The sequence below is a fragment of the Triticum aestivum genome, chromosome 2A (genome assembly GCF_018294505.1).
Source record: "Triticum aestivum cultivar Chinese Spring chromosome 2A, IWGSC CS RefSeq v2.1, whole genome shotgun sequence".
In the NCBI taxonomy this organism is placed as follows: domain Eukaryota; kingdom Viridiplantae; phylum Streptophyta; class Magnoliopsida; order Poales; family Poaceae; genus Triticum; species Triticum aestivum.
Window position 1 is genome coordinate 755,008,313 of NC_057797.1, and position 22,464 is coordinate 755,030,776.

A 22,464-nucleotide genomic window follows, 5' to 3' on the forward strand; every position below is an offset into this window, starting at 1 on the left:
CAGATTTTCTTCGTGACGACAGTGACCGACGCCCGGCGATGGCTACAAATCGGGACATGCGGCAGCTGGGTTTCTCTGCACTTGATTCAGTCAGGCAACACTGCCCCGGATGTAGCTTGTGAGATATTTCTAGTTTCCTGATTTCAATACGCCACGGAGAGCTCGCGGTCTTGTGTCACTTGCCTTTCCCCTATCAATCTAGGCTGGACTTTGTGTGGACAACCGGATACAAAACTGGTGCCAATGTGACAAGCCACATCAGGAATACCAAAACTCTGAGACAGTACTTCAGCTCCTACCTCACACATTTGATCCATCCAAGCAAACAGTCTAAGGCATGTTCATAGTAGTTCATACTATATCTCCTTACTTTCCTCTTCACAAGCATGTGCAGAAGGCCCAATGGGCATGACTCTGCTCCCTGTTTTCGCCCTCCTATTACTGATTTGTTTCTACAACTCCGATGATCGCCTAACACCTGAAAAGCCACTCTCCGTTAGCAACAGGCTCGTCTCAAATGGTGGCATCTTTGCTCTTGGCTTCTTCTCCCTGCAAAACTCAACTGCAAACTCATATGTCGGCATATGGTACCACAACATCCCCGAGCGAACATATGTCTGGGTCGCAAACCACGACAACCCTATCACTGGCAGCTCCTCTGGTAAGTTTGTTCTGACCAACAGCTATGATCTTGTCTTGTTAGACTCCAAAGGAAGCACTCTTTGGACAACCACGAACAACATCACCACTGAAGCCCCCGGAGCTGCTGCCATGCCGCTGGACTCTGGGAACTTGGTCATCAGGTTGCCGAATGGCACAGATATATGGCAGAGCTTCCATCACCCAACCGACACCATTCTCCCGAATATGAGTTTACAGCTAAGCAACAACAACAACCTCTCCACGCACCTGGTTGCCTGGAAGGGCCCTGATGACCCATCAACGAGTGACTACTCCTTGTGTGGTGACTCGAGCCTCCAGATCCTCATTTGGAATAGGACGAGGCCATACTAGCACAGGGTTGCGCTGGACGGCGTATTGGTCTTCGCCATGTATCAGAGCAAATCAGGTCCCATAATGTCCCAAACAATTGTCAACAGAGATGGTGAGTTCTACTTGACGTACACAGTCTCTAATGGCTCAGCGAGCATGCGCATGGTGCTGCACCACACGAGCATGGTGAAATTCCTGGCGTGGAATAGCAACTCATTATCTTGGGAGGTTTTCTTTGAGCGCCCTGGTTATAGCTGTGATCGCTATGCCTCATGCGGCCCATTTGGCTACTGTGATGCCACAGAGGCGGTTGCGACGTGCAAGTGCCTTGCTGGATTTGAACCTGTTGGTCTTGACTTTTCCCTAGGATACCAGAGAAATAAGGAGATGCATTGTGGCCAAGGAGATAGTTTCATTACCTTGCTTAACATGAAGACGCCCGACAAGTTCTTGTACATCAGGAATAGAAGCTTTGACCAATGCGCAGAAGAATGCAGCTGCAACTGCTCATGCACCGCATATTCTTATGCTAACGTGAGTAATCTCGGTGTGACTGTAGACCAGTCGAGGTGCTTAGTTTGGATGGGAGAGCTTGTTGACATAGAGAAGCGTGGTGATGGTCTTGGGGAGAATTTGTACCTGTGGATTCCCAGCTCGTCTGGTATTTGCTCATGTTGCCCACCTTGTTGCTTATACTCTGTGTTGGATTGGCTACTAAGTACTAACATAAGATTATGTATGTGGCTTATAAAAGTATACCACTAAGTTTACTAAGGTGGCTACTATACATTTAAAGTATGTGGTAGTTACAGTTATTTTCAGTTCAGACTTTCTTCCGGATTTCTGTCCTCCTGTTACAGTGTGAGGTCACATAACGAAATTTACCGTTGGATGAAGATCATAGGACTTAGAATAATATATTTTGTTCTTGCATATATTATCAGTCAAACTAATACCTGGTCTGTCCACTACTACCAGCTATGTTCTTCCTACCTTGCATCAAAAGCAGTCATGTTTTTCATATTCTACTTCTCTATAATCCTATCATTCGGCATCGCCTCTGGCACATGGGGGAAACCTAACCGCGCTGATGTCACAACCTTCTTCTTGTAGACGTTGTTGGGCCTCCAAGTGCAGAGGTTTGTAGGACAATAGCAAATTTCCCTCAAGTGGATGACCTAAGGTTTATCAATCCGTAGGAGGCGTAGGATGAAGATGGTCTCTCTCAAGCACTAGTTCGGCGAAGAGATGGTGATACAAGTGGTATATGGATAGTAGATATGGGTATTTGTAATCTGAAATTATAAAAACAACAAGGTAACTAATGATAAAAGTGAGCGTAAACGGTATTGCAATGCTAGGAAACAAGGCCTAGGGTTCATACTTTCACTAGTGTAAGTCCTCTCAACAATACTAACATAATTGGATCATAAAACTATCCCTCAACATGCAACAAAGAGTCACTCCAAAGTCACTAATAGCGGAGAACGAACGAAGAGATTATGGTAGGGTACGAAACCACCTCAAAGTTATTCTTTCCAATCAATCCGTTGGGCTATTCCTATAAGTGTCACAAACAGCCCTAGAGTTCGTACTAGAATAACACCTTAAGACATAAATCAACCAAAACCCTAATGTCAACTAGATACTCCAATGTCACCTAAAGTATCCGTGGGTATGATTATACAATATGCGTCACACAATCTCAGATTCATCTATTCAACCAACACAAAGGACCTCAAAGAGTGCCCCAAAGTTCTACCGGAGAATCACGACGAAAACGTGTGCCAACCCCTATGCATAGGTTCATGGGCGGAACCCGCAAGTTGGTCACCAAAACATACATCAAGTGAATCATGTGATATCCCATTGTCACAAATATCCACGGCAAGACATACATCAAATGTTCTCAAATCTTTAAATACTCAATCCGATAAGATAACTTCAAAGGAGAAACTCAATTCATTACAAGAGAGTAGAGGGGGGAGAAAACATCATAGGATCCAACTATAATAGCAAAGCTCGCGACATCAAGATCGTATCACCTCAAGAACAGGAGAGAGAGAGATCAAACACATAGCTACTGGTACATACCCTCAGCCCCGAGGGAGAACTACTCCCTCCTCGTCATGGAGAGCACCGGGATGATGAAGATGGCCACCGGAGAGGGATTGCCCCCTCCAACAGGGCGCCGAAACGGGTCTAGATAGGTTTTTGGTGGCTATGGAGGCTTCTGGCAGCGGAACTCCAGATCTATTGTCTGTTCTGGAAGTTTTAGGGTACGACGATATATATGGGTGCAGGAAGTACGTCGGAGGAGCCACGGGGGCCCCACGAGGCAGGGGGCGCGCCCCAGGGGAGTGGGCGCGCCCCCACCCTCGTGGGCAGCCCGTGTCTCCCCTGACGTGCACTCCAAGTTCCCTGGGTTGCTTTCCTTCCAAAAATAACTTCTCCAGTTGATTTCGTTCCGTTTCGACTCCGTTTGATATTCCTTTTCTTCGAAACACTGAAATAGGCATAAAACAGCAAATCTGGGCTGGGCCTTCGGTTAATAGGTTAGTCCCAAAAATAATATAAAAGTGGAAAATAAAGCCCAATATTGCCTAAAACAGTAGATAATGTAGCATGGAGCAATCAAAAATTATAGATACGTTGGAGACGTATCAAGCATCCCCAAGCTTAATTCCTGCTCGTCCTCGAGTAGGTAAATGATAAAAAGATAATTTTTGAGGTGGAATGCTAGTTGGCATAATTTCAATGTAATTCTTCTTACTTGTGATATGAATATTCAGATCCGAAAGATTCAAGACTAAAGTTCATATTGACATAAAAATAATAATACTTCAAGCATACTAACTAAGCAATTATGTCTCTTCAAAATAACATGGCCAAAGAAAGTTATCCCTACAAAATCATATAGTCTGGCTATGCTCCATCTTCACCACACAACATATTTAAATCATGCAAAACCCCGATGACAAGCGAAGCAATTGTTTCATACTTTTGATGTTCTCAAACTTTTTCAATCTTCACGCAATACATGAGCGTGAGCCATGGACATAGCACTATAGGTGGAATAGAATGGTGGTTGTGGAGAAGACAAAAAGGAGAAGATAGTCTCACATCAACTAGGTGTATCAACGGGCTATGTAGATGCCCATCAATAGATATCAATGTGAGTGAGTAGGGATTGCCATGCAACGGATGCGCTAGAGCTATAAATGTATGAAAGCTCAACAAAAGAAACTAGTGGGTGTGCATCCAACTCGCTTGCTCATGAAGACCTAGGGCATTTTGAGGAAGCCCATCATTGGAATATACAAGCCAAGTTCTATAATGAAAGATTCCCACTAGTATATGAAAGTGACAACATAGGAGACTCTCTATCATGAAGATCATGGTGCTACTTTGAAGCACAAGTGTGGTAAAAGGATAGTAGCATTGCCCCTTCTCTCTTTTTCTCTCATTTTTTTATTTTTTTATTTGGCCCTTCTTTTTTTATGGCCTCTTTTTTTTATTTGGGCTTCTTTGGCCTCTCTTTTTTAATTTATTTATTTTCGTCCGGAGTCTCATCCCGACTTGTGGGGGAATCATAGTCTCCATCATCCTTTCCTCACTGGGACAATGCTCTAATAATGATGATCATTACACTTTTATTTACTTACAACTCAAGAATTACAACTCGATACTTAGAACAAGATATGACTCTATATGAATGCCTCCGGCGGTGTACCGAGATGTGCAATGACTCATGAGTGACATGTATGAAAGAATTATGGACGGTGGCTTTGCCACAAATACGATGTCAACTACATGATCATGCAAAGCAATATGACAATGATGAAGCGTGTCCTAATAAACGGAACTGTGGAAAGTTGCATGGCAATATATCTCGGAATGGCTATGGAAATGCCATAATAGGTAGGTATGGTGGCTGTTTTGAGGAAGGTATATGGTGGGTGTATGGTACCGGCGAAAGTTGCGCGGTACTAGAGAGGCTAGCAAAGGTGGAAGGGTGAGAGTGCGTATAATCCATGGAATCAAAATTACTCATAAATAACTCACATACTTATTGCAAAAATCTAGAAGTTATCAAAGCAAAGTATTACGCGCATGCTCCTAGGGGGATAGATTGGTAGGAAAAAACCATCGCTCGTCCCCGACCGCCACTCATAAGGAAGACAATCAATAAATAAATCATGCTCCGACTTCATCGCATAACGGTTCACCATACGTGCATGCTACGGGAATCACAAACTTCAACACAAGTATTTCTCAAATTCACAACTATTCAACTAGCATGACTCTAATATCACCATCTCCATATCTCAAAACAATCATCAAGTATCAAACTTCTCTTAGTATTCAACACACTCATAAGAGAATTTTATTATTCTTGAATACCTAGCACATTAGGATTTTCAGCAAATTACCATGCTATTTAAGACTCTCAAAATAATCTAAGTGAGGCATGAGAGTTCATCTATTTCTTCAAAATAAAACTACGACCATGCTCTAAAAGATATAAGTGAAGCACTAGAGCAAATGACAAACTACTCCGAAAGATATAAGTGAAGATCAATGAGTAGTCGAATAATTATGCAACTATGTGAAGACTCTCTAACATTTAATAATTTCAGATCTTGGTACTCTATTCAAACAGCAAACAAAGCAAAATAAAATGACATCTAAGAATAGCAAACATCATGTGAAGAAGAAAAAACTTAGGATCAACCGATACTAACCGATAATTGTTGAAGAAGAAAGGTGGGATGCCAACCGGGGCATCCCCAAGCTTAGATGCTTGAGACTTCTTATTCCATAGTCCATCGAATCCTTACCCAAAACTTGAAAACTTCACAACACAAAATTTAACAGAAAACTCGTAAGCTCCGTTAGTATAAGAAAATAAATCACCACTTCAAGGTACTGTAATGAACTCATTATTTATTTATATTGGTGTTAAACCTACTGTATTCCAACTTCTCCATGGTTTATAAACTATTTTACTAGCCATAGATTCATTAGAATAAGCAAACAACACACGAAAAACAGAATCTGTCAAAAACAGAACAGTCTGTAGTAATCTGAATCAAGCGTATACTTCTGGAACTCATAAAATTCTCAAATAAATTTCTAGACCTGAGGAATTTATATATTAATCATCTTCAAAAAGAATTAGCTAAATATCACTCTCCAAATAAAAATGGCAGCAATTCTCGTGAGCGCTAAAGTTTCTGTTTTTTACAGCATGATCGCAAAGACTTTCCCCAAGTCTTCCCAAAGGTTCTACTTGGCACAAACACTAATTAAAAGCATAAAACCACATCTAAACAGAGGCTAGATGAATTATTTATTACTAAACAGGAACAAAAAGCAAGTAATAAAAATAAAGTTGGGTTGCCTCCCAACAAGCGCAATCGTTTAACGCCCCTAGCTAGGCATGATGAATTCAATGATGCTCACATAAAGGATAAGAATTGAAACATAAAGAGAGCATCATGAAGAATATTACTAGCACATTTAAGTCTAACATGCTTCCTATGCATAGGGATTTTGTGAGCAAAAATCTTGTGGGAACAAGAATCAACTTTCATAGGAAGGTAAAACAAGCATAACTTCAAAATTTTAAGCACATAGAGAGGAAACTTGATATTATTGCAATTCCTACAAGCATATATTCCTCCCTCATAATAATTTTCAGTAGCATCATGAATGAATTCAACAATATAACCAGCACCTAAAGCATTCTTTTCATGATCTACAAGCATTGAAACTTCATTACTCTCCACATAAGCAAAATTCTTCTTATTCAGAATAGTGGGGGCATCACAAGAGACTCGAATACTATAAATTGTCTCCACATTAAAAGAGTAATGTTTAGAGAAGGGGTAATCATAATCATGACAAGTTTTATAAATATAATCACTACTTTTTATAGCATAAGTATCATCACAATAATCATCATAGGTAGGAGGCATGCTATTATCATTATAAATTTGCGTATCAAAACTTGGGAGACTAAAAATATCATCTTCATTAAGCGTAGAATCCCCAATCTTAGGAAAAACATTAATTGCAGCAAATATATTCTCAAATATGTCATCCTCATCAAACATAGCTTCCCCAAGCTTGGGCCTTTTCATACCATAAGCATAATCACTCTCATCATTAATAGTATAGATAGCACCGATAGTATAGAAATTATTACATTCTTCCAAGCAAGTACCAAAAAGATTTTCAAGATCATAAGAAGTATCATTATCTTCCCAATCATAATCATCACAACAAGCAATAGGCATAACGAGATCATCATCAAGTGTATCATCTTCATTTTCATGAGGCACATCAATAATAGGAGCAACTTTATTTGGAAGAGATATCTTTTTACCTCTCTTCCTTTTTCTTTTCTTCTTCTTTGCCACATCATGTGTGGGTTCAATCCTCTTTTTGGAGCTCCTTATTAATAAGATTGGTTGGATAGAAAGCTCCTCCTCGTTACCTGATTCATCATAAGAAATAATAGCAGGATATTGGGAAGTCTCTTCCCTTTCATTAGTATTCTCTTCATCCTCTATTTGTTTTCTTTTTTATGTAGTTGGCAATATAAGGATTTTCAATACAATTCACCGCAAATACATATAAATTTCCTCTAGATCAAAATCAAGAACTCTATCAAGATTAAACTTTGGAATACCCTCAGTTATACATTTCATTTCTTCATAACCCAAAAGAAGGCTAAGCTCTTTATGATGCTCAAGGGTAATAAAATTATCACAATGTTTGGACATGACTTGATCATGAAACAAATAGCATTGGAGCTTTAAATGACCATGTTCATTGCAAAGTTCACAAGGGGCACGAAAAATATTGAATCTTTCAGCACATTCTTCTAGCTCTTCTTGCAACAATTTAGTTTCTAAGTACTTATGCTTCTTGCAGTATCTATCTTCTCTATTTGGTGTGTACTTACAAACCCAATGCACTCCACAAAAATTGACATGTTTATAGGAGACATTTTCATCATAACTAGTGCAATCATCATTAGAGTCATGGATATTCAAAGAATTCGTACTAACAATGTTGCAATCATGCTCATCATTCAAATATTTAGTGCCAAACATTTTAAAGATCTCTTCTTATAGCACTTGAGCACAATTATCCTTTCCATCATACTCACGAAAGATATTAAAAAGGTGAAGCGTATGAGACAAACTCAATTCCAGTTTTTATAGTTTTCTTTTATAAACTAAACTAGCGATAAAACAAGAAACTAAAAGACTCGATTGGAAGATCTAAAGATATACCTTCAAGCGCTAACCTCCCCGGCAACGGCGCCAGAAAAGAGCTTGATGTCTACTACACAACCTTCTTCTTGTAGACGTTGTTAGGCCTCCAAGTGCAGAGGTTTGTAGGACAGTAGCAAATTTCCCTCAAGTGGATGACCTAAGGTTTATCAATCCGTAGGAGGCGTAGGATGAAGATGGTCTCTCTCAAGCAACCCTGCAACCAAATAACAAAGAGTCCCTTGTGTCCCCAACACACCCAATACAATGGTAGATTGTATAGATGCACTAGTTCGGCGAAGAGATGGTGATACAAGTGGTATATGGATAGTAGATATGGGTATTTGTAATCTGAAATTATAAAAACAGCAAGGTAACTAATGATAAAAGTGAGCGTAAACGGTATTGCAATGCTAGGAAACAAGGCCTAGGGTTCATACTTTCACTAGTGTAAGTCCTCTCAACAATACTAACATAATTGGATCATAAAACTATCCCTCAACATGCAATAAAGAGTCACTCCAAAGTCACTAATAGCGGAGAACGAACGAAGAGATTATGGTAGGGTATGAAACCACCTCAAAGTTATTCTTTCCAATCAATCCGTTGGGCTATTCCTATAAGTGTCACAAACAGCCCTAGAGTTCATACTAGAATAACACCTTAAGACACAAATCAACCAAAACCCTAATGTCACCTAGATACTCCAATGTCACCTCAAGTATCCGTGGGTATGATTATACGATATGCATCACACAATCTCAGATTCATCTATTCAACCAACACAAAGGACCTCAAAGAGTGCCCCAAAGTTCTACCAGAGAATCATGACGAAAACGTGTGCCAACCCCTATGCATAGGTTCATGGGCGGAACCCGCAAGTTGGTCACCAAAACATACATCAAGTGAATCACGTGATATCCCATTGTCACCACAGATATCCACGGCAAGACATACATCAAGTGTTCTCAAATCTTTAAAGACTCAATCCAATAAGATAACTTCAAAGGGGAAACTCAATTCATTACAAGAGAGTAGAGGGGGGAGAAAACATCATAGGATCCAACTATAATAGCAAAGCTCGCGATACATCAAGATCGTATCACCTCAAGAACACGAGAGAGAGAGATCAAACACATAGCTACTGGTACATACCCTCAGCCCCGAGGGAGAACTACTCCCTCCTCATCATGGAGAGCACCGGGATGATGAAGATGGCCACCGGAGAGGGATTGCCCCCTCCGGCAGGGTGCCGGAACGGGTCTAGATTGGTTTTTGGTGGCTACGGAGGCTTCTGACGGCTGAACTCCCAATCTATTGTCTGTTCTGGAAGTTTTAGGGTACGACGATATATATGGGTGTAGGAAGTACGTCGGAGTAGCCACGGGGGCCCCACGAGGTAGGGGGCGCACCCTAGGGGCTGGGCGCCCCCCCACCCTCGTGGGCAGCCCGTATCTCCCCTGACGTGCACTCCAAGTTCCCTGGGTTGCTTTCCTTCCAAAAATAACTTCTCCAGTTGATTTCGTTCCGTTTCGACTCCGTTTGATATTCCTTTTCTTCGAAACACTGAAATAGGCATAAAACAACAAATCTGGGCTGGGCATCCGGTTAATAGGTTAGTCCCAAATATAATATAAAAGTGGAAAATAAAGCCCAATATTGCCTAAAATAGTAGATAATATAGCATGGAGCAATCAAAAATTATAGATACATTGGAGACGTATCACGCGCCGCCAGCCGCCCCTTCCCGCTCCTCCGCCGCTTCCCCGCTGCCGGAGGGGACACCGACGAAGCCCACGTGGTCCCCAGGGAAGGTGGCAGTGGTGCGTCGTCGTCGTTCTCGCACAGATCTCACGGCGGCCGATGGCGCACGGCGGTGTTCCGGCGCCTGCTGCCCGTGGGGCGGCGTCCCTCACGGCGGCGGGGCTGGCCCTGAACGGCGCTTGGTGGTGGCCACGTGGCGGCGTGGAGGTGGGCCGGATGTGGGCTTCCGGTCCGCGTCCTCCTCTTGGCAGCGCTTGCCGTTGCCCTCGGGCATGAGGCGTGGTCCGGGACGGGCCGAGCGCTGGTGGTGCTGGCCAGGACGCACGCTGGCAGCACCCTACTTTATCTCGCGTCGTCTTGCTGGCCAATGGTGGTGGTCATCTTCTTCACCAGAGGCTTGGTGATCGGATCTCGAGATCCATCATCTAGTCCCGGCTGCGAGTTGGGGAGACATGGTTTCTGATGAAAACCGAGCCGCTGGCAGGCGATGGCGGCATTCTAAGCCGTTACCTTGATGGAGGCATCATCGTGTAACTACTGTTGACCAACTCGTGCTGCTCTATGGAACACCCTAGGATCTGTTGTTCTAGACCGGACGATGGCGGCACTGCGGTGTCATTTCTCTCTTGGGAGCATCGTTTCTGGAGCAGTGCTGGAAGTCAGAGGCAGGAGGTGGAGCGGCTTCGTCTTGAACGTAGCTTCGGTGGAGATGTTAAGTCATGCCTGACTGACAGGTGCTACGATTTGTCATGCCTGGTCGGCAGGTGCTACGCTTAACAGTTCTTCCAAAGACTTCAAGCTGTGTCGCTTGTTGGTACTTGGCAGCATGGTGTTGAGGTGTATCAGTGGCAACCACGACGTGCACAACTGTTTGCGCGCAGGGAGGAGGTGCCGTTGGGCGCCGTGGTGGCGTCGACGATAGCTACACCGAGCAAGGTTGATGCATTAGTATAGATCTGAAGATGGAGCGGTGGCAGTTGGCGGCGGCGGCCTCTGAGAGCGCGCCGGACCGGCGAGACCCATGCCCGGCAGGCGTCCTGGATGGGTCCTCATGTCTTAGATGTTAGGTTTGGCTGCGATGTCTGTTTGGTATTAGGCCAGGCTATCTGCACCCCTTCATCAACTGGATAGGTGTAGCTACAATTTGTTGCTTAGATGGCGGCTTTAATCTTACTGTGGTATTACTTTGTAAGGTCTTGTGAGAATAATTAATAAAGTGGCCATATGCATCGCCCAGATGCAGAGGCCGGGGTCATCCTCCTTTTCTAAAAAAATCATTTGGCATCGCCTTCATAAGTGTTTGTTAATTTTATTAATGTTACCATTTCACCTGTAAACATTCACATGCTCGTGAGCCTTTATCCGCGTGTTTGGTGGCAGCAGGCAATTTTGCACTAGATACAACTTGCCTCCCAACACTTATTTTTTGTTGTAGATTACTCCATGTTTTGTGAGAAGATACAATATATATTTTATTTTTTTAACGATATATATATGTTTTTGCTCTGTCTCTTTTGTTCCCCTTTCTCTTCAATCTACCCTTGTAAAGTGTAGTATCTGTTGTCTTTGCAGTCATTAAGAAGACTGGTGCACTGAAGATTGCACTCCCAGTCATGGCAAGTCTACTGATACTTGTGTGCATTTGTCTTGTCTGGATACGCAAGTCGAGAGGTTGAACAAGATTCGATTATATATCCAAGTTAATGCCATCTTAATGCATTAGTGATTAAGATACTTGTATTAATTCCTGGCAGGCAAGGACCAAACCAAGGCACCCATGATTTATGTAGTGCCAGAACAACTGGGCAGTTCTGATGTACTATACGATCATAATTCAGAATTTCTGTGGATTAGCTTCAATGAAATCATCCCTGCTATAGATGGTTTCTCTGACTCCAATGTGCTAGGAAAAGGAGGCTTTGGCATAGTATATAAGGGAACATGAATTTCACTTGGACGATTATAGTATTGAAAGGCATTCTTTCATTATTAATCTGACTTATGCAACCACGTAGGGCACACTGGAAGGTGGCAAGGAAGTTGCTGTTAAAAGGCTTACTAAGTGTTCTGATAATGGAATGGGGCATTTTAGAAATGAAGTAGTTCTTATTGCAAAACTGCAGCACAGAAACTTAGTTAGACTTCTTGGTTACTGCATCCATGGAGCTGAGAACCTTCTTATTTACGAATACTTGCCCAACAAAAGCTTAGACTACTTCCTATTTGGTATGTCCTAATCATGTATAATGATTCTTACGGTGAGCAAATGAGCATGCCTGATTTTAAGACTTAACATATTGTCGGCATACAGATGATGCTAAAAGATTTATGCTTGATTGGCCAACAAGGTTTAGCATAATCAAAGGGGTAGCTAGAGGACTTGTGTACCTCCACCATGATTCTAGAATGACGATAATTCACAGAGATCTCAAAGCAAGCAATATCTTGTTGGATGCGGAGATGAGACCCAAAATATCAGATTTTGGCATGGCAAGGATCTTTGGTGACAACCAGCAACAAGAAAATACTAGGCATTTTGTTGGGACATAGTGAGTATTAATTCCTGCACTGGACTAAACATGCTTAAAAACTCTTTATGTGCTTCAACTAATTAATTCTTGTACACTTACTTGTGGAACTATTCAAACAACGGCTACATGTCACCCGAATATGCGATGGAAGGCATTTTTCGGCCAAGTCCGACACATATAGCTATGGGGTCTTGCTACTGGAGATCGTAAGTGGGTTGAAGATGAGCTCACCTCAACATTTCCCAAACCTTATAGATTATGTAAGTACTACCAAATGCTTTGAATTTGGCCTGCTCATGTACTCTTATATTTTGATATAGAGGGAGTACAACATAGCGAGTGTAGGTACTAACTTATTATCGACCATGTTTCAGGCATGGAACTTACTGAAAGAAGGAAACTCGAAGGATTTCCTAGATACTGTGCTGCTGAACAGCTGCTCGCTGCATCAAGTGTCGTTGTGCATTCATATCGCATTATCGTGCGTTCAGGGCAGCCCGAGTGGCAAGCCACTCATGTCGCTAGTAGTCTCTATGCCGGAAAACGAGGCCATGCCACTCACGATGCCAAGGCAGCCTTCGTATTTCGTTGGAAGGAGACATGAAGCGGAAGAAGCGAGGGAGGGCTCTGTTAACAGCGCGGGCCTGACGACGCTAGTAGGACGCTAGATGCTCTGCCTAGCATCAGCTATGCTTCTCTGCAATGTGGTGACCTGAGTGCCCTGGAACATCAAAGGAAGCAGATTACCGTTGACTGCCAAGTGGGTTTCAGTAACCAGCTGCAGGTGGTGCTCCAACGGTCGGTTTAAAATTAGGGTCAATTCCATTTTCCCCCCTAATCTTGCCCCAGTCTCAGCTTTACCCCTAAAAAAAGCATGTGCTCAACTTTGCCCCTCTTTCGTCTGGTGCCACTTCAGAAATACCCCTCCACGCCGTTTCCGTCCAGTCAAAGTGGTTTGACCGTTTTAGGGACAATTTTGGGACAAGTTTGCCCCTACTTACATGTGGGGGGCTGACCGAACAGTTATCTCTCTCGGTTTTCTTCTTCCTCTCGACGCTAAGAACAAAGTGTAGGAGGAGGCGGCTGCTCAGGCGATTTCGACAGCTCGGTGCTGGAGAGCTAGGAAAGGAAGATGGCATCCATGTTCTCGACGGCTCAGTGCTTGGCGACTTCAGCCGCGGAGGACGAGGTTAGTAAAGTCTGCATATTTGGGGATTTCAGATCTAGGGTTTGTGCGGATTTGGGATTTTTTAGCCATGTGCATCCGATTTTGTTTGTAGGTGGATGGTTGCGGCATTGTGCAGTTTAGTTCAGAGCATTTCATTCCCAATCCCATCTTCTGTGGCCTTGAGGAGCGCTCGAAGCATAGATGCTCAGGGCATGGGCTAGTTCCGGCTCGCCGTGTAGCTTGGGGAGGAGCAAGCACTTGTAGACATTTTTGGGGTTGTCCAGTTGATGTAAGTGCTATATTTCCCTCAATTTGATATATTTTTTGTCGAATTGATGCTAAGGTTTCAGTTTGACATTATTTTTGAACTATGCTTTTGCAGCTTCCCGATGAATGTGATTGGGTTGTATGGATTGACCCCCCTCCTACTGACTATGTTGGGCTTGCTTTTGAGGATTTACATGCTACCCTTGAACACAGTTGGATCAAAGCAAGCAATCTGGAGAGGAGGGTTGTGGATCTTACCACTAAAAACAAGAAGTTGAAGCAAAAGTTGAAGAAAAAGAATGAGCTGATGGAAACAATGTGCTTTGTCATTGTTCTTGGCATAAGCATTGTGGCTAGTCTTGTTTCTGTGTGGTCAAATTAGGCTATTGAAGTGTTTGTTGATGTAGGTTATGTTGTTATGTTTTGGAGCCTTTATGTAATGGAGCCTTTATATAATGGTGTGAACTATGAAATTGTAGTAGATGTTTTGGAGCCTTTATGTTATGTTCTGGAGCCTTTATGTTCTGGAGCCTTTATGAAATGTCCATTTATATAATGGTTATGTTGTTAATGTGGTTTAAATCCTGTATGAATGCACATTGGGGTACTTTTGGCTAGTGATGTTTCCATGTGGTAAATATGAGCACAAATATATATCAATCCAGGGGCAAATATGAGCACACAAATATAGCACAAGGGCAAATATGAGCACACGAGTGTAGCACATGGACAAATAGGAGCACAGAAGTGTAGCACAGTGACAAATATGAGCATAGAAGTGTAGCACAGGGCAAATATGAGCACATTACACAGGAGTTCACAACAGTTTGACAACATGCAAAGCAACACACATCAGTTAACACATTACATCTAACATAGCAGTTCATCACTCTAGTTGAACAGAACCAACATTAAGCTGATCACACTAGTTTGGCCCTCTTGCTCCTAGTGTTGGCAGCAGGATTTGCAACTTTGCTCCTTGTGCTGACAGCAGAGTTGCCGCCTTTCGCCTTCTTCTATGGTGATCCCCACCTAGTTCGTCTCTCAGCAGCTCTTTTAGTACATTTCTTTGGACTGAGAAGCATTAAACAATCAAGATGAGTACGAAATAATGAAGTTACACAAAGAATCCATGAACATGTAGTAGAAAACATACCTGACAAGTGCTATTGGAGAGCTTGGAGCTGGGGCAGAGCTTGGAGCAGTTGGTGGAGAGCTTGGAGCTGGTGGAGAGCTTGGAGTAGTTGGTAGAGAGGTTGTAGCAGATGGTGGAGAGCTTGGAGCAATTGCAAGAGCATTTTCTGGAGCATTTTCTGCACCCCAATGCTCATCTTCTCCAAATGCAAGATCAATTGACTCTTTGCAATGGGTGCCTATGTGACCAAGTCTGCCACATCTACTGCATTTCTTTTGCCTTCCTCCAAGACCTTTTCCTTCTGCCTGTTCCCTTATCCTAGTTTTCCTTGGTCTTCCAGGTGGTCTATTTTGCACTAGTGCACACAGTTTAAACCCAGTATCAACAATGTCCCACTGCTGCTTCCCCTCCATTGCAGGCAAATTCTCTGCATAAGTAAGATTGAATCTATGCACGGAGTAAAATTCATGCACATACTGATCAATCTCACTTGCTGGACCTCTGAGTGAAGTAATGAAGTATAATGCATGAATGCATGGTTGTCCAGTGATTTGCCATTTTCTGCAGCTACAAGTTTGTGCTTGCAGATCAACAGGATACCTCCACTCCCTCTTCTCTTTATCAATTGCAGTCACCTCTGCCTCATGAGTACTTCTCTTAACAATGCTCATATCTAAGGTCTTTGATTTTGCCATTAACTGTTTCATCACTTTGGGGACTATGATATGCCCTCCATAAGTGCCAGCAGAAATGCTTTGCCTTAGATCAAATTTCTCCATTAAGACTTGCCTAATTTTGTCTAGCAGGTCTACAATGTGTAGTCCTTTCCAATTTCTGATTTTGGAATTGAAAGACTCTGCAAGGTTATTGTTCACATAATCTAACTTGCACTTCTCATTGAACAGTGCCCTGGCCCATATCTTGCTGTGATGTTCATCCAGATAATCTTTTACATCTGGCTTGCTATACAACTGCCTGATATGGTAATTGTGTTTCTTTAAGCTAAATGTTAGGGAACAGGGCCACAAGTTCTCATCAAAAAATTTCCCTTTAAACTTCTTGGTGAAGTTTGCAGCTAAGTGCCTCATGCATTCTCTATGCTCTACTCCAAGGAATACATCATCTACAGCTGCCTCTAATCCTTTACATGCATCAGTGTGTATGACTAGACCATCTGGGTGGCCTATCAGGTTTTTCAAGTGCTCAAAGAACCATGTCCAACTCTCCAGGTTCTCTACCTCTAGCACACCATATGCAACTGGAAATATCCAGTTGTTTGCATCTACAGCACAGGCACTGACTAGTTGTCCTTTGAACCTACCATTGAGTGCAGTGGCATCTACCGCCAGATATGGCCTACAACCTTCTAAAAAACCCTTCCAGCATGCCTTAAATGACACAAACACTCTCCTAAAGCACTCTTTGGACCTGCTCTGACCATTCTTTTCAAACTGAACAGTGTGCCTATCAATGTGAACTACACTACCAGGTGATGCTTTCTCTACCTCAGCCTTGAATGTGTACAATAATTGAAAACTGTCAGTCCACTTACCATAGATGTTGTCAATGGCCATCTGCTTACCATAAAATACTCTCATGTATGGCAGCTGCAATCCATACTTCTTCTTCAAGTCAATTTGAAGTTGTGTGACCCTTATATTGGAGTTTTCTTTCACCCAGTTCTTAACTGCATCTGCAATCCATCTGCACTTTGCTGATCTCAACCTTTGTCTTCTTGTCACACTTGGGCATGTGTGAGGATTTCTGTTTACTTTGACCTGCAGTTAAACATTGTAACAAGGATCAGAATCATAAACAACATATCAATCATAAGGAACATGCACAGTTAACTGTTAGTGTACCTGAAATAGTTTGGTATTTTTCAGAAAGGATGCATGCATCCTCCACTTACACCTTTTATATGCACAATGTATTGTTAGCCTACCAAGCTCACTCTTGTCAATTTTGAATTCACTCTGAGTCTTGATTGCATAAGTGGCTAATGCATTTCTGCACTCTACAACATTAGAGAATATAGTTCCTTCTACAAGAGAAGGATCATCTCTGTTAAAATGCACATCTGGCCTGGCCTCATCAGAACTCTCAGAATAACCCATGTCATTGTCCTCCTCTCTCTCATCTGAATATGTCTCAGCAAACTCTGGAGGGGAAATGTAATCATCTTGTTGAGCTGCTTCCTTCCCCTTTGGCTTCTTCCCTATTACAAATCCAGGATGCATTAATTCATCATCATCATCTGTTGGTACATCATCAGGTTGTTCCTCTTCTATGATTGGATCAGCATCTGGTTGCTTGCTACTGCTAGGACCTGGTTCATGCACAACACTAGTTTCTGAATTTCTTCTTCCACCTGAACTACCTCTGCCACCTGAATTCCTTCTTGCACCTGAACTACCTCTGCCACCTGAATTCTCTCTTGCACCTGAACTACCTCTGCCACCTGAACTCCCTCTTCCTCTTGTTTGACTGCACCTAGCTTGAGAACTGTGAGCTTGAGATCTAGTTCCTCTCCTCTCAGTCTCTCCTCTAAGCCTTTGTATCACATTAATTTCTAAATCTACTGTCTTAGTTTCAGCATTGGTTGCAAACATAATTCCCAATTCATCATCAGACTGCACTGGCACCCAATTAGTATTTCCCATGTCCCAATACCTAAATTCTACAGCATCATAGAGGCCCCATGGATATTTATCTGAGATTGCAGATCTAAACTTCACAAATGTTGATGTGCAATCAACTACAAGACGAAAATTAAACCCTGTGCCAGATCCTTTTGTACCAGAAGTGCCTAACACGACGGTTTCCATCCTACAGTTGAGATAGAAAGCTCTAGCTGGATCCATCCTACGGTAAATGTTGAGAAAAATTAGAGGAAGGCAAAGACAGTGAGCATGGCAATTGTGCGAGTAACCTAATGGAGACACTTACCCCGTTGGAACAGTTGGTGTGGTCGCCGCTGTGGTCTGAGAGCTCTCAGCTCTACCGCTGCCGGCGCCACTTCCACGAACGACAGCTATCCGCGAAATCCCTCGGTGAAGAGGAGCGGCGGGTCAGATCCAGCCGCCGCGCATCTCAATCCCCATGCTATCCCTCCACGGCGGCCGACGGCGAACCAAATCGTGGGCGGGCTAGGGTTAGGGTTCAAGTCTCCAGAGAGAAGAGAAGAGATGAGAGGAGAGGATATCTGTGAGTGAGTGACTCTGTCCGAAGGGCCCCACATGTAAGTACTAGGGGTAAATTGTCCAAAATGTGTCTCCTGCTACAGATGGTTTCTCTGACTCCAATGTGCTTGGCAGAGGAGGCTTTGGCGTAGTATACAAGGTAATATAAATGTCACCTTAACGATTACAGTAGTGAAAGGCATTCTTTCATTGTTAATATGAATTATGTAACCATGTAGGGCACACTGGAAGGTGGCAAGGAAGTTGCTGTTAAAAGGCTTATCAAGTGTTCTGATCAAGGAATGGAGCATTTTAGAAACGAAGTAGTTCTTATTGCAAAACTGTAGCACAGAAACTTAGTTAGACTTCTTGGTTATTGCATCCATGGAGCTGAGAAGGTTCTTATTTACGTATACTTACCCAACAAAAGCTTAGACTACTCCCTATTTGGTATGTCCTAATCATGTATAATGATTCTTGCGTTGAGCAAAGGAGCATTCCAGATTTTGAGACTAATATGGCTTCACATGATTTATTTCCGGCATGCAGATGATGCTAAAAGATTTATGCTTGATTGGCCAACAAGGTTTAGCATAATCAAAGGGATAGCTAGAGGACTTGTGTACCTCCACCATGATTCGAGAATGACGATAATTCACAGAGATCTCAAAGCAAGCAACATCTTGTTGGATGTGGAGATGAGACCCAAAATATCAGATTTTGGCATGGCAAGGATCTTTGGTGACAACCAGCAACAAGCAGATACTAGACATGTTATTGGAACTTAGTGAGTAGTAACTCCTGCACTAGACTAACCATGTTTAAATAAAGGGATAATTATATTTATGCCCCTAGTTGTGTCCCACTCGTCTGTTTTACCCGTAATTTCCAAAAGTCACTGGTTCTATCCAAGTCACTTTGCTCCTCTTATGCTTTTGCCCTTTGACCGTCTGACTGCCAGTTTGAAAAATTCATAACTAATTCATACTGAATCAAAAAAATGCAAATAAGATACCAAAATGTTCAAAAAAACATCACCTAGATGTCAGTGTCATTTGGATTCATGAAAAAAAGTGTTGGAAAGTGCACGTCCGAGTTTTAGCTCTTTTGATACCACCATGAATAGTAAAATCTAAAAAAATTCAAAAAAAACATGGTGGCAAAGAACGACAAATGTTCTAAGTGCTTGCCAAGTTTCATCAGGGAACGACATTAGTGGAAGTCGTGGCAAACAAATAATCTATTTTGGAGAGTTGATTGTTTTTTCTCCTGGGGCACCCATGAATGTCATTCCCTGATGAAACTTGGCGAGCACTTAAAACATTTCTCATTCTTTGCCACCAATTTTTTTTTGAATTTTTTGAATTTTTTAGATTTTACTATTCATGGTGGTAGCATACGAGCTAAAACTCGGATGGGCACTTTCAAACACTTTTTTCATGAATGCAAATGACACTGACATATAGGTGATGTTTTTCCGAACATTTTGGTATCTTATTTGCATTTTCTGATTTAGTATGAATTAGTTATGAAGTTTTCAAACTGACAGTCAAACGGCCAAAGGGCAAAATCATAAGAGGAGCGAAGTGACTTGGACAGAAGCGGTGACTTTTGGAGATTAGGGGTAAAACAGCCGAGTGGGACACAACTAGGGGCATAAATCTAATTATCCCTTAAATAAACTATTTATGTGCTTCAACTAATTATATTTTTTGTACTTCCTTCCGAAACTGTTCGAACAACGGTTACATGTTGCCCGAATATGCGATGGAAGGCATTTTCTCTGTCAAGTCCGACACATACAGCTATGGGGCCTTGCTACTGGAGATTGTAAGTGGGTTGAAGGTCAACTCACCTCCCCATCTTATGAGGGACTTCCCAAACCTCGTAGATTACGTAAGTGCTAGCAAACCAAATGCTTCAAATTTGGCCAACTCAATTATAGTACAACAAATATATTCACTGATCATCCTCGACCATGTTTCAGGCATGGAACTTACTGGAAGAAGGAAAATCAGGGGAGTTCATGGACACGGTGCTTCTAAAGAGTTGTTCACTTCATCAAGTGTCGTTGTGCACCCACATAGCATTATTGTGTGTTCAGGATAGCTCGGGTGCCAGGCCACTCATGTCGCTAGTCGTGTCTATGCTGGACAACGAGGCCATGCCAGTCATGACTCCAAAGCAACCTCTGTATTTCATTGGAAGGAGACATGAAGCAGAAGAAGCGACGAAGGACTCCGTTAACAGCGCGGGCCTGACAATGCTAGTAGGACGATAGATGCCTAGCATCAGCTATGCTTCTCTGCAATTTGGTGACCTGGGTGCCCTGGAACATTGAAGGGAAGCAGATTATGATCTTCTGGCAAGCGGGTTTCAGTGACCTGCTGCAGGTGGAGAGGCCTCTTTCACTTTGGTTTAAAGTTAGTGTTGATTCTAGCTTTGATCCATTGACTTCTAAATATGGTGTTGATGCTATAAATTTGGGACAGCACCGGTGGCTCTGTTCTTGCTGCTTGGAATCAACTGCAGGGGTGCTCAAAATGTTTGGTGGTGTTTGTTGTCTCCGATCAAGGTGTTCTCCTTGAGCACGGGAGTTTGTGGTTGTTGCGTGTTGGGGACGGTTGATGAGTCGACCGTGTGGTCGTAGAGTTTCACGATTTGTGAGTAGCCCGCATGTGGCTTGTTTGCATCGGTTTTTGTCTGGTTTTCCATTAATTAACTAGGAAATTCTCTTCTTTATTAATCCATGAGGCAAATCTTTGTCTCCGTTTCAAAAAAACAAAAAATGCAGCTGAAGCTGAACTGTCAGCTTGTTTAGGACTTGTAATAGGATAGGTGTTTAGTTTCCTATCTTCTTTTTTGCCTGCCGGTTGTGGCTATCCTGTTCCTTTATATTTTTGCTCTATGTGAGCTTTTTTTCCTTTTGAGACCTGAAGACTTTGTTGAACCTTTTGCTTATTAATAATATGGCCATATGCATTGTTCTGATGCAGAGGCCGGAGGATAACCTCCTTTTCTAAAAAGAAAACAAGAACCAAACCTTGGTTGAAACTCATTGCTCTGCTGCTGCTAATGTCCAACCTATTATCTTGCAGGCTGAAGATCGCTCAAGTTACATGTGGATTTGTAAAGAAAATAAAGCAATCATGGCCGTTTTGCCTGACATAAAAGTTAAGAAGGCCAGAAGGTTTGGAAATATGACTGTAAGAAATACAAATATGTTTCCACTGGATAAATATAACAGTCACATTGTAAATATAACTATTTTGGGATTTGTTTTATATCTGTGATGATGAGCAATCAGTCACAGGTTGATGAAGCTAGGGATGACTCTTTGCTGAGGTCGTCTTTCAGAAGAGGTTTTGAGCCTAACCTAATGTGTAGATGGTGAGTTGTTACTTGTGGTTCGGTTCAAGCTTTAATCAAGTCTATCATGGGATTTGAATGTTTAATGCATCAGGCTCTCGCTATATTAGCTTTTTAAATCATACTCTGTTAGGAGGAAAAAAGTGCATGAAAATAGTAACTGAGTGTGCACAAAAACTCTTACAACCACGAGAAATAATAAGTGTGAATTCATAAGGAGCAAAACACATATAGACAATTGTTCGGATGCGATTTAGGTTCTTTGCCATTTAGTTACTTGGGCATACCGGTTCACCCTCGCAAGCTTTCTAATAAAGAGTGGAAATGCATCGAAGATCGAATTGAAAAGAAGCTTAGCTGTTGGAAGGGCAAGTTAATATCGTACGACGGTAGGCTAGTGCTTATTAACTCAGTACTTACTAGTATGCCTATGTTCCTGCTATCCTTATTTGAGGTACCCAAGGGGGTATGGAAGAGACTAGATTTCTTTCGATCTCGATTCTTCTGGCAGTCAGATGAGGCCAAGAAGAAATATCGCCTAGCACGATGGGATATAATATGCCGGCCCAAGGATCAGGGAGGGCTAGGTATTGAGAACCTGGAAATTAAGAATAAATGCCTTATGAGTAAATGGCTTTATAGGTTATGATGCGGAGCATCCTTCCATCATCCCCATGGACTCTACACCAACACATCAAGCCCCACATGGACCTGTGACAAGAGCGAGAGCACCTGCTTTGGAAACCGAGGTGAACTCCTTCCTACTTGA

At 42.4% G+C, this 22,464-nt stretch overlaps 1 pseudogene; it reads left to right on the forward strand.

Annotated features, from left to right (window-relative positions):
• The first annotated feature begins 402 nt into the window (after positions 1 to 402).
• LOC123186469 (G-type lectin S-receptor-like serine/threonine-protein kinase B120) lies at positions 403 to 20,607 on the forward strand (annotated as a pseudogene).
• Positions 20,608 to 22,464: the final 1,857 nt, after the last annotated feature.